This window comes from Salmo salar, chromosome ssa09 (assembly GCF_905237065.1).
Source record: "Salmo salar chromosome ssa09, Ssal_v3.1, whole genome shotgun sequence".
NCBI classification, from domain to species: Eukaryota; Metazoa; Chordata; class Actinopteri; order Salmoniformes; family Salmonidae; genus Salmo; species Salmo salar.
The window spans coordinates 155,071,067-155,084,346 of record NC_059450.1 but is presented as its reverse complement, the minus strand read 5'-3'; the positions used below and the strand labels follow the sequence as shown (position 1 = coordinate 155,084,346).

Genomic DNA, 13,280 nt, shown 5'->3' with positions numbered 1-13,280 from the left:
GAGAGAGACGGGAGGCGGCTACGCGTTAGGAGAGAGAGACGGGAGGCGGCTACGCGTTAGGAGAGAGAGAGACGGGAGGCGGCTACGCGTTAGGAGAGAGACGGGAGGCGGCTACGCGTTAGGAGAGAGAGAGACGGGAGGAGGCTACGCGTTAGGAGAGAGAGAGCGGGAGGAGGCTACGCGTTAGGAGAGAGAGAGACGGGAGGCGGCTACGCGTTAGGAGAGAGAGAGACGGGAGGAGGCTACGCGTTAGGAGAGAGAGACGGGAGGAGGCTACGCGTTAGGAGAGAGAGAGACGGGAGGAGGCTACGCGTTAGGAGAGAGACGGGAGGAGGCTACGCGTTAGGAGAGAGACGGGAGGAGGCTACGCGTTAGGAGAGAGAGACGGGAGGAGGCTACGCGTTAGGAGAGAGAGACGGGAGGCGGCTACGCGTTAGGAGAGAGAGACGGGAGGAGGCTACGGCGTTAGGAGAGAGAGACGGGAGGCGGCTACGCGTTAGGAGAGAGAGACGGGGAGGAGGCTACGCGTTAGGAGAGAGAGAGACGGGAGGAGGCTACGCGTTAGGAGAGAGAGAGACGGGAGGCTACGCGTTAGGAGAGAGAGAGACGGGAGGAGGCTACGCGTTAGGAGAGAGAGAGACGGGAGGAGGCTACGCGTTAGGAGAGAGAGAGACGGGAGGCGGCTACGCGTTAGGAGAGGTGGAGAGACGGGAGGAGGCTACGCGTTAGGAGAGAGAGAGACGGGAGGAGGCTACGCGTTAGGAGAGAGAGACGGGAGGCGGCTACGCTGTTAGGGAGAGAGAGAGACGGGAGGAGGCTACGCGTTAGGAGAGAGAGAACGGGGAGGAGGCTACGCGTTAGGAGAGAGAGAGACGGGAGGAGGCTACGCGTTAGGAGAGAGACGGGAGGAGGCTACGCGTTAGGAGAGAGACGGGAGGAGGCTACGCGTTAGGAGAGAGACGGGAGGAGGCTACGCGTTAGGAGAGAGAGACGGGAGGCGGCTACGCGTTAGGAGAGAGAGCGGGAGGAGGCTACGCGTTAGGAGAGAGACGGGAGGAGGCTACGCGTTAGGAGAGAGACGGGAGGAGGCTACGCGTTAGGAGAGAGAGACGGGAGGCGGCTACGTGTTAGGAGAGAGACGGGGAGGAGGCTACGTGTTAGGAGAGAGAGACGGGAGGAGGCTACGTGTTAGGAGAGAGACGGGAGGAGGCTACGTGTTAGGAGAGAGAGACGGGAGGAGGCTACGTGTTAGGAGAGAGAGACGGGAGGCGGCTACGTGTTAGGAGAGAGAGACGGGAGGAGGCTACGTGTTAGGAGAGAGAGAGCGGGAGGAGGCTACGTGTTAGGAGAGAGAGACGGGAGGAGGCTACGCGGTTAGGAGAGAGACGGGAGGAGGCTACGTGTTAGGAGAGAGACGGGAGGAGGCTACGTGTTAGGAGAGAGACGGGAGGAGGCTACGTGTTAGGAGAGAGAGACGGGAGGAGGCTACGTGTTAGGAGAGAGAGACGGGAGGCGGCTACGTGTTAGGAGAGAGACGGGAGGAGGCTACGTGTTAGGAGAGAGACGGGAGGAGGCTACGTGTTAGGAGAGAGAGAGACGGGAGGAGGCTACGTGTTAGGAGAGAGACGGGAGGAGGCTACGTGTTAGGAGAGAGACGGGAGGAGGCTACGCGTTAGGAGAGAGACGGGAGGAGGCTACGTGTTAGGAGCTAGTCATGGTAGATGCGGCTCGATAAAGCAGCGCTCATACAGCTTAGTGTTTCTCTGTACCATGCTGAAGTTGTCCACAGTGGTTTTGATGTACAGTAGGATCTGCTTGGCTGCAACAGGATACTCTGCCATCTCCATAGTGACCAGACTCTTCTCTAGCCTCCGTCTGAAGGAGTCTTCTAGCAGGGCAGAGGCCCCTTGGGTGTAGGCCGTCTTCAGGAGACCAGTAAAGGTCACAGGACTAGGAGAGACAGGGAAAGGGCTTTCACAGGACTGGAACTGTCAGACAGAGGGAGAGACCATAAAACAGGAAGTTGTTGCGGATACATAAAAATCATCGTTGTAATTAGCACTATTAAATAATATAACACTTTTACAATAACCTTATAATGAACATGATAATAACACTATTACATGTAATAAGACTGATGTTAAGATAATAACAGTTATTATCTGTATGATGGTGATGAGAGGGAGGAGTTCTAACCAGGTGTTCCCGGGCCTGCTGGGGTAGCCATGTTGTGTAGTAGTGATGAAGGTGAATGATGGAGTGATGGGGAGGACCAGGGTCTTCTGAGGAGTTCAGCTCTTTATCGTACTGGAGAAGAGCCAGGCTGAGGGGCAGAGGGTCTCTCTGACAGTGGAGCACATCACATAGGACTGCTGCCATGTAGTCGTATACTACACCTAAATACACAACATTACATTATACACCATCCCTCGGGTCAAATACACAACATTATACACCATCCCTCGGGTCAAATACACAACATTATACACCATCCCTCGGGTCAAATACACAACATTATACACCATCCCTCGGGTCAAATACACAACATTACATTATACACCATCCCTCGGGTCAAATACACAACATTATACACCATCCCTCGGGTCAAATACACAACATTATACACCATCCCTCGGGTCAAATACACAACATTATACACCATCCCTCGGGTCAAATACACAACATTACATTATACACCATCCCTCGGGTCAAATACACAACATTATACACCATCCCTCAGGTCAAATACACAACATTACACACCATCCCTCGGGTCAAATACACAACATTACACACCATCCCTCGGGTCAAATACACAACATTATACACCATCCCTCGGGTCAAATACACAACATTACCATATACACCATCCCTCGGGTCAAATACACAATACATTATACACCATCCCTCGGGTCAAATACACAATATTACATTATACACCATCCCTCGGGTCAAATACACAACATTACATTATACACCATCCCTCGGGTCAAATACACAACATTACATTATACACCATCCCTCGGGTCAAATACACAACATTACATTATACACCATCCCTCGGGTCAAATACACAACATTACATTATACACCATCCCTCGGGTCAAATACACAACATTACATTATACACCATCCCTCGGGTCAAATACACAACATTATACACCATCCCTCGGGTCAAATACACAACATTACATTATACACCATCCCTCAGGTCAAATACACAACATTATACACCATCCCTCGGGTCAAATACACAACATTACATTATACACCATCCCTCAGGTCAAATACACAACATTACATTATACACCATCCCTCGGGTCAAATACACAACATTACATTATACACCATCCCTCGGGTCAAATACACAACATTACATTATACACATCTATGAATACACACAAACAAGGCTTTGAGTGTTTGAACGAGCCACAGACAGTCAGCCAGTCAGCCAGACCCAGACAGTCAGTCAGCCAGACCCAGACAGTCAGTCAGCCAGACCCAGACAGTCAGTCAGCCAGACCCAGACAGTCAGTCAGCCAGACCCAGACAGTCAGTCAGCCAGACCCAGACAGTCAGTCAGTCAGCCAGTCAGCCAGACAGCCAGCCAGACAGTCAGACAGCCAGACAGTCAGTCAGCCAGACAGTCAGTCAGCCAGACCCAGACAGCCAGTCAGCCAGACCCAGACAGCCAGACAGTCAGTCAAGCCAGACAGTCCGCCCGCCAGACAGTCAGCCAGACCCAGACAGCCAGTCAGCCAGACAGTCAAGCCAGACAGTCCGCCCGCCAGACAGTCAGCCAGTCCCCCAGTACTTTAGTAGTTTACCTTTCTCCGTTCTGTAGGTAGCAGGTAGTTTGTTCCTGGCCTCCAGGACAGCAGGTACCACGGCACTGAATGGGAAGGTCTGGAGGATGAGGTCATCACTAAGCGCCGGGCCCAGCTCCTCCGTCTCCCCCTCGCTGCCCTCCATGATTACGTCAACCATGTCCAGCACATCTAGAAATACAGCAGCACAATGTTTCCCACCAGGCCAAGGCTTTGTCTTCACTAGCCATGTTTCCATTATTAACTTACCCAGTGATTTTTTATTGTTGTCGACGTTTAGAAAGTTCACATAGAAAATACATGCGACAATTGCCTGTGCGTTTCAAATGAACTGTCGTGTCGATAATTATTATTATTATTATTTTTTTTTAAAACTAGTGTTGAATAAAATTACGTTTTTCCATTTTCCATTTAGGCAAACTGTGCATTAATAAATTGGCGCCAGCCTGTATGCCCTTCCACCTAAGTGTTTCATGTCTCAGGCTGCCCGAGAAAGCCTGCATGGATAGAATACACACACACACACACACACACACACACGGTGGCCAGTATATTAGGTACACCACCCTGTCACCAAAGTGGTTCGCTCCTACAAACAGTGAGTCACGTGGCCGTGTCTTGCTATATAAAGCAGGCAGACAGGCATCGAGACATTCAGTTACTGTTCCACTGAACGTTAGAATGGGCTAAATGAGTGACCTAAGCGACTGAGCGTGGTATCGTCGGTGCCAGGCTCAATGGTTCCAGTATCTCAGAAACTACTTCCTGGGCTTTTCACACACGACAATGTTTATGGTTTACAGAGAACGGTGCAACAAACAAAAAACATTCAGTCAGCGACAGTCCTGTGGGTGAAAACAGCTCGTTGATGAGAGAGGTCGAAGGAGAATGGAAAGAATCGTGGAAGATAACAGGCGTGAAATGGGGATGTACTGTAGTAAATCACCAACCGTCTATGTGAGAGAGACAGGATGTACTGTAGTAAATCACCAACCGTCTATGTGAGAGAGACAGGATGTACTGTAGTAAATCACCAACCGTCTATGTGAGAGAGACAGGATGTACTGTAGTAAATCACCAACCGTCTATGTGAGAGAGACAGGATGTACTGTAGTAAATCACCAACCGTCTATGTGAGAGAGACAGGATGTACTGTAGTAAATCACCAACCGTCTATGTGAGAGAGACAGGATGTACTGTAGTAAATCACCAACCGTCTATGTGAGAGAGACAGGATGTACTGTAGTAAATCACCAACCGTCTATGTGAGAGAGACAGGATGTAGTGTAGTAAATCACCAACCGTCTATGTGAGAGAGAGACAGGATGTAGTGTAGTAAATCACCAACCGTCTATGTGAGAGAGACAGGATGTACTGTAGTAAATCACCAACCGTCTATGTGAGAGAGACAGGATGTACTGTAGTAAATCACCAACCGTCTATGTGAGAGAGACAGGATGTACTGTAGTAAATCACCAACCGTCTATGTGTGAGAGACAGGATGTACTGTAGTAAATCACCAACCGTCTATGTGAGAGAGACAGGATGTAGTGTAGTAGTAAATCACCAACCGTCTATGTGAGAGAGACAGGATGTAGTGTAGTAGTAAATCACCAACCGTCTATGTGAGAGACAGGATGTAGTGTAGTAAATCACCAACCATCTATGTGAGAGAGACAGGATGTACTGTAGTAAATCACCAACCGGCTATGTGAGAGAGACAGGATGTACTGTAGTAAATCACCAACCGTCTATGTGAGAGAGACAGGATGTAGTGTAGTAAATCACCAACCGTCTATGTGAGAGAGACAGGATGTAGTGTAGTAAATCACCAACCGTCTATGTGAGAGAGACAGGATGTACTGTAGTAAATCACCAACCGTCTATGTGAGAGACAGGATGTACTGTAGTAAATCACCAACCGTCTATGTGAGAGAGACAGGATGTAGTGTAGTAAATCACCAACCGTCTATGTGAGAGAGACAGGATGTAGTGTAGTAGTAAATCACCAACCGTCTATGTGTGAGAGACAGGATGTAGTGTAGTAAATCACCAACCGTCTATGTGAGAGAGACAGGATGTAGTGTAGTAAATCACCAACCGTCTATGTGTGAGAGACAGGATGTAGTGTAGTAAATCACCAACCGTCTATGTGAGAGAGACAGGATGTAGTGTAGTAAATCACCAACCGTCTATGTGAGAGAGACAGGATGTACAGTAGTAAATCACCAACCGTCTATGTGAGAGACAGGATGTACTGTAGTAAATCACCAACCGTCTATGTGAGAGAGACAGGATGTACTGTAGTAAATCACCAACCGTCTATGTGAGAGAGACAGGATGTAGTGTAGTAAATCACCAACCGTCTATGTGAGAGAGACAGGATGTAGTGTAGTAAATCACCAACCGTCTATGTGAGAGAGACAGGATGTACTGTAGTAAATCACCAACCGTCTATGTGAGAGAGACAGGATGTACTGTAGTAAATCACCAACCGTCTATGTGAGAGAGACAGGATGTACTGTAGTAAATCACCAACCGTCTATGTGAGAGAGACAGGATGTACTGTAGTAAATCACCAACCGTCTATGTGAGAGAGACAGGATGTACTGTAGTAAATCACCAACCGTCTATGTGAGAGAGACAGGATGTACTGTAGTAAATCACCAACCGTCTATGTGAGAGAGACAGGATGTACTGTAGTAAATCACCAACCGTCTATGTGAGAGAGACAGGATGTACTGTAGTAAATCACCAACCGTCTATGTGTGAGAGACAGGATGTACTGTAGTAAATCACCAACCGTCTATGTGAGAGAGACAGGATGTAGTGTAGTAGTAAATCACCAACCGTCTATGTGAGAGAGACAGGATGTAGTGTAGTAGTAAATCACCAACCGTCTATGTGAGAGACAGGATGTAGTGTAGTAAATCACCAACCATCTATGTGAGAGAGACAGGATGTACTGTAGTAAATCACCAACCGGCTATGTGAGAGAGACAGGATGTACTGTAGTAAATCACCAACCGTCTATGTGAGAGAGACAGGATGTAGTGTAGTAAATCACCAACCGTCTATGTGAGAGAGACAGGATGTAGTGTAGTAAATCACCAACCCGTCTATGTGAGAGAGACAGGATGTACTGTAGTAAATCACCAACCGTCTATGTGAGAGACAGGATGTACTGTAGTAAATCACCAACCGTCTATGTGAGAGAGACAGGATGTAGTGTAGTAAATCACCAACCGTCTATGTGAGAGAGACAGGATGTAGTGTAGTAGTAAATCACCAACCGTCTATGTGGAGAGACAGGATGTAGTGTAGTAAATCACCAACCGTCTATGTGAGAGAGACAGGATGTAGTGTAGTAAATCACCAACCGTCTATGTGTGAGAGACAGGATGTAGTGTAGTAAATCACCAACCGTCTATGTGAGAGAGACAGGATGTAGTGTAGTAAATCACCAACCGTCTATGTGAGAGAGACAGGATGTACAGTAGTAAATCACCAACCGTCTATGTGAGAGAGACAGGATGTACTGTAGTAAATCACCAACCGTCTATGTGAGAGAGACAGGATGTACTGTAGTAAATCACCAACCGTCTATGTGAGAGAGACAGGATGTAGTGTAGTAAATCACCAACCGTCTATGTGAGAGAGACAGGATGTACTGTAGTAAATCACCAACCGTCTATGTGAGAGAGACAGGATGTAGTGTAGTAAATCACCAACCGTCTATGTGAGAGAGACAGGATGTAGTGTAGTAAATCACCAACCGTCTATGTGAGAGATGGGGATGCTGGCGTTGTCACCATCCTGTCCGCTAAGATTGGCCTGTAGGTAGGCTGCCTCCTGGACAAGACTGGCCACCTTGTCTGTGTAGGTGTAAGGGTTACACACCAGACACACCATCACCTGGGGGACATAAACACATCACAGGGTGACACACTAGACACACCATCACCTGGGGGACATAAACACATCACAGGGTTACACATCATCACCTGGGGGACATAAACACATCACAGGGTTACACACCATCACCTGGGGGACATAAACACATCACAGGGTGACACACCATCACCTGGGGGACATAAACACATCACAGTGTGACACACCAGACACACCATCACCTGGGGGACATAAACACATCACAGGGTTACACACCATCACCTGGGGGACATAAACACATCACAGGGTGACACACCATCACCTGGGGGACATAAACACATCACAGGGTTACACACCATCACCTGGGGGACATAAACACATCACAGGGTTACACACCATCACCTGGGGGACATAAACACATCACAGGGTTACACATCATCACCTGGGGGACATAAACACATCACAGGGTGACACACCATCACCTGGGGGACATAAACACATCACAGTGTGACACACCAGACACACCATCACCTGGGGGACATAAACACATCACAGGGTTACACACCATCACCTGGGGGACATAAACACATCACAGGGTGACACACCATCACCTGGGGGACATAAACACATCACAGTGTGACACACCAGACACACCATCACCTGGGGGACATAAACACATCACAGGGTTACACATCATCACCTGGGGGACATAAACACATCACAGGGTTACACACTAGACACACCATCACCTGGGGGACATAAACACATCACAGGGTGACACACCATCACCTGGGGGACATAAACACATCACAGGGTTACACACTAGACACACCATCACCTGGGGGACATAAACACATCACAGGGTGACACACCATCACCTGGGGGACATAAACACATCACAGGGTTACACACCATCACCTGGGGGACATAAACACATCACAGAGAAGAGACAAACACACACACACACACACACACACACACCCTGTATCATAAATAGCATAACGCAATCAAACAATCAATAACACAATCAAATAATCAATCCCTAAGTGCGAAAGGCCTCGGGTAAGAAGGTGTTGATCGATGTTTTTTATTTTATGCTACTTATGTCGACGATCGTAGAATAACGATAGATTGATCGATTGAGAGTATCTATGACTGATTGATTCATTGATTGTTTGGTTGATTGATTGATGTATCAATTGATCCAATCGATCGACCAACTGTATTCTACGGAGGTGGACCAGGTGACTGACCCTCTCCAGGAAGTGTATGACTGTGTCCTGCTGGTCTGGTTGTAGTCTGTCCAGGTGGTTCAGCCACAGCTCCAGCTCAGACCAGGTGTACTCAAACACTCCACTGTCCTTCAGCACCTAATTCCAAACAATGGAGACCAAGGAGTTTACAGGAAGTCACTGTAGATGTATTTAATAATTACACCCCAATTCATTTTACTACGTTGGGCACATTCAAACGAGTCAGTGGGTATACTAAATTCCCTATATAGGGCACTACTTTTGACCCACTATGGGCCCTGGTCAAAAGCAGAGGTGGAAAAAGTATTAAATTGTCATACTTGGGTAAAAGAAAAAGATTTCTTAATAGAAAATTATTCACGGAAAAGTGAAAGTCACGCAGTAAAATACAACTTGAGTAAAAGTCAAAGTATTTGGTTTGAAATATACTTAAGTATCAAAAGTAAAAGTATAAATCACTTCAAATTCCTTATATTAAGCAAACCAGACAACACGATTTTCTCGTTTTTGTTATTTTACGGATAGCCAGGGGAACACATTTACAAACAAAGCATTTGTGTTTAGTGAGTCCTCCAGATCAGAGGCAGTAGGGATGACCAGGGATGTTCTCTGTTTAGTGAGTCCTCCAGATCAGAGGCAGTAGGGATGACCAGGGATGTTCTCTGTTTAGTGAGTCCTCCAGATCAGAGGCAGTAGGGACGACCAGAGATGTTCTCTGTTTAGTGAGTCCTCCAGATCAGAGGCAGTAGGGATGACCAGGGATGTTCTCTGTTTAGTGAGTCCTCCAGATCAGAGGCAGTAGGGACGACCAGGGATGTTCTCTGTTTAGTGAGTCCTCCAGATCAGAGGCAGTAGGGATGACCAGGGATGTTCTCTGTTTAGTGAGTCCTCCAGATCAGAGGCAGTAGGGATGACCAGGGATGTTCTCTGTTTAGTGAGTCCTCCAGATCAGAGGCAGTAGGGACGACCAGGGATGTTCTCTGTTTAGTGAGTCCTCCAGATCAGAGGCAGTAGGGATGACCAGGGATGTTCTCTGTTTAGTGAATCCTCCAGATCAGAGGCAGTAGTGACGACCAGGGATGTTCTCTGTTTAGTGAGTCCTCCAGATCAGAGACAGTAGGGATGACCAGGGATGTTCTCTTGATAAGTGTGTGAATTTGACAATTTTCCTGTTCTGCTAAGCATTCTACATGTAACGAGTACTTTTAGGTGTCAAGGAAAATGTACAGACATTATTTTCATTCGGAATGTAGTGAAGTAAAAGTTATCAATAGTAAAAAAATATATATATATAAATAGTAAAGTACAGATACCCCCAAAAAAACGACATAAGTAGTACTTTAAAGTATTTTTTACTTAAGTACTTTACACCACTGGTCAAAAGTAGTACACTATGTTAGAGAACGGAGTGCCATTTAGGACAAAGCCAGTGTGTGATTGAAACCCGGACGGAACTGAGGCAGTAGGTCTGCTCACCTTCACCACCAGTTTCTTGGTGGAGATCTTCAGGTGGCTGTTGGTGCTGCTCACAAACATCTTGAGGAGCAAGAAGAACACAGACATCTCCCCAGAGCCTGTCTCCACATGATCCTGACAGAGACAACACAAGGAGCAAAATGGAATGACTACAAGGTTATGAAAAGGAGACTTCACAAATAACCAGGGACAAAACTTTCACTGGGGGAGACATGACCCCCCCCCCCCCACACACACACACACACACATTCTGAAATTGCATTTTGTCCCCCCCAGTTTTATTATTGCACTGTGATGCAAAAAGAGGCATGCTGAAGGATCATACAGACACCTCAGAGCGTGAGACACAGAGTAGGTGAACGGATGATCTCCGCATGTGTGGTTCCCACCGTGAAGCATGGAGGAGGAGGTGTGATGGTGTGTGGATGCTTTGCTGGTGACACTGTTAGTGATTTGTTTAGAACTCAAGGCACACTTAACAAGCATGGCTGCCACAGCATTCTGCAGCGATACGCCATCCCATCTGGTTTGGGCTTAGTGGGACTATCATTTGTTTTTCAACAGGACAATGACCCAAAACACCTCCAGGCTGTGTAAGGGCTATTTGACCAAGAAGCAGAGTGCTACAATCAGATGACCTGGCTTCCACAATTACCCGACCTAAACCCAATTGAGATGGTTTGGGATGAGTTGGACCGCAGAGTGAAGGAAAAGCAGCCAAAGAGTGCTAGGCATATGTGGGAACTCCTTCAAGACTGTTGGAAAAGCATTCCAGGTGAAGCTGGTTGAGAGAATGCCAAGAGTGTGCAAAGCTGTCAAGGCAAAGAGTGACACCCTCTGGCGCCACGGCCCGCCCTCTGGCGCCACGGCCCGCCCTCTGGCGCCACGGCCCGCCCTCTGGCGCCACGGCCCGCCCTCTGGCGCCACGGCCCGCCCTCTGGCGCCACGGCCCGCCCTCTGGCGCCACGGCCCGCCCTCTGGCGCCACGGCCCGCCCTCTGGCGCCACGGCCCGCCCTCTGGCGCCACGGCCCGCCCGGTGCCCTCTGGCAACTTCTCACCATTACAATAACAGGGGGAGGTTAACAAATTACCTGAGAGAGCCCCCCCAGATCCCTGCAAGGTTATGTCCCTACCACTTCTAAAAACCAAAGTTGGGCCCCTGAAAATAACAGCCATTTACTGTTGCCATAGTCTCACCTTTCCTTTGAAACCACTCTAGGAGATGGCAGACAGTACAACCCCTGGTCTGTTCCATGCTCCTTATAGGGGATATTAGCTCCCCTGAACCAGGTGAAAACTTGCTGGTCTAGATGCTCACCTGTACCAGGTGAAGCAGGTCTAGAAGTTCCCCTGAACCAGGTCTAGAAGCTCCCCTGAACCAGGTGATAACAGCAAACACACCCCGATCTATAACGGTCTCACCTGAACTCTGAACCAGGAGAATCTGCTGGCCGGCAGGTCAAGGGCCAGTTGTAGTATCTGGTGTTGAAGGACTGGAGGGACCTCCTCTCTCATACCTTTCTCTGACACGATACCTGGAGAGAGAGACAAAATACAATACCGTTAAAACTAAACATTTACTTGGACATGATCCCTGAAGATTGACACAATCAGTGGATGATTTCACAGGCCTTTTTGGATAGCAGTATGGATACTCAGAACGATGGGATAATACAGAAGTTGTGTTAATGTAGTAACAGAACGGAAGGCAAATTAATCGATTTTAACATTCTGTTAGTACATCAAGGCGGCAACTTCCATATTTTTAACAGATCAATCAATCGATGAATCAATCGATCGTCCATCCATAGAGTTTATAGAGCAGTACCTTTGAGCAGCTTGCTGAAGTCAAACTTGCTCTGGCTGACCAGATGGGGTACCACCTTCTGGTAGAGACACATGACCTGAAGGATGAGGGCCTTCAGGAGGATGACCTCTGGAGACTCGGGGACTGACGGGGCTGGAGGAGAAAGGAGAGACAGAGACAGACGGGAGAGACGAGACAGACAGACGGGAAAGACGAGACAGACGGGAAAGACGAGACAGACAGACGGGAAAGACAGACAGACGGGAAAGACAGACAGACGGGAAAGACGAGACAGACAGACGGGAAAGACAGACAGACGGGAAAGACGAGACAGACAGACGGGAAAGACAGACAGACGGGAAAGACAGACAGACGGGAAAGACGAGACAGACGGGAAAGACGAGACAGACAGACGGGAAAGACGAGACAGACAGACGGGAAAGACGAGACAGACGGGAAAGACGAGACAGACGGGAAAGACGAGACAGACAGACGGGAAAGACAGACAGACGGGAAAGACGAGACAGACAGACGGGAAAGACAGACAGACGGGAAAGACAGACAGACGGGAAAGACGAGACAGACAGACGGGAAAGACAGACAGACGGGAAAGACGAGACAGACAGACGGGAAAGACAGACAGACGGGAAAGACGAGACAGACGGGAAAGACGAGACAGACGGGAAAGACAGAAAGACGGGAAAGACAGACAGACGGGAAAGACGAGACAGACAAACGGGAAAGACAGACAGACGGGAAAGACGAGACAGACAAACGGGAAAGACAGACGGGAAAGACAGACAGACGGGAAAGACAGACAGACGGGAAAGACAGACAGACGGGAAAGACAGACAGACGGGAAAGACGAGACAGACAAACGGGAAAGACAGACGGGAAAGACGAGACAGACAGACAGACGGGAAAGACGAGACAGACAGACAGACAGACGGGAAAGACAGACAGACGGGAAAGACAGACAGACGGGAAAGACAGAAAGACGGGAAAGACAGACAAACAGACAGACA

The 13,280-nt window shown here is 48.3% G+C and overlaps 1 pseudogene; it reads right to left on the bottom strand.

Annotated features, from left to right (window-relative positions):
- Window positions 1-13,280, bottom strand: part of LOC123724107 (nucleolar pre-ribosomal-associated protein 1-like) — a 69,227-nt pseudogene that overhangs the window by 35,029 nt on the left and 20,918 nt on the right.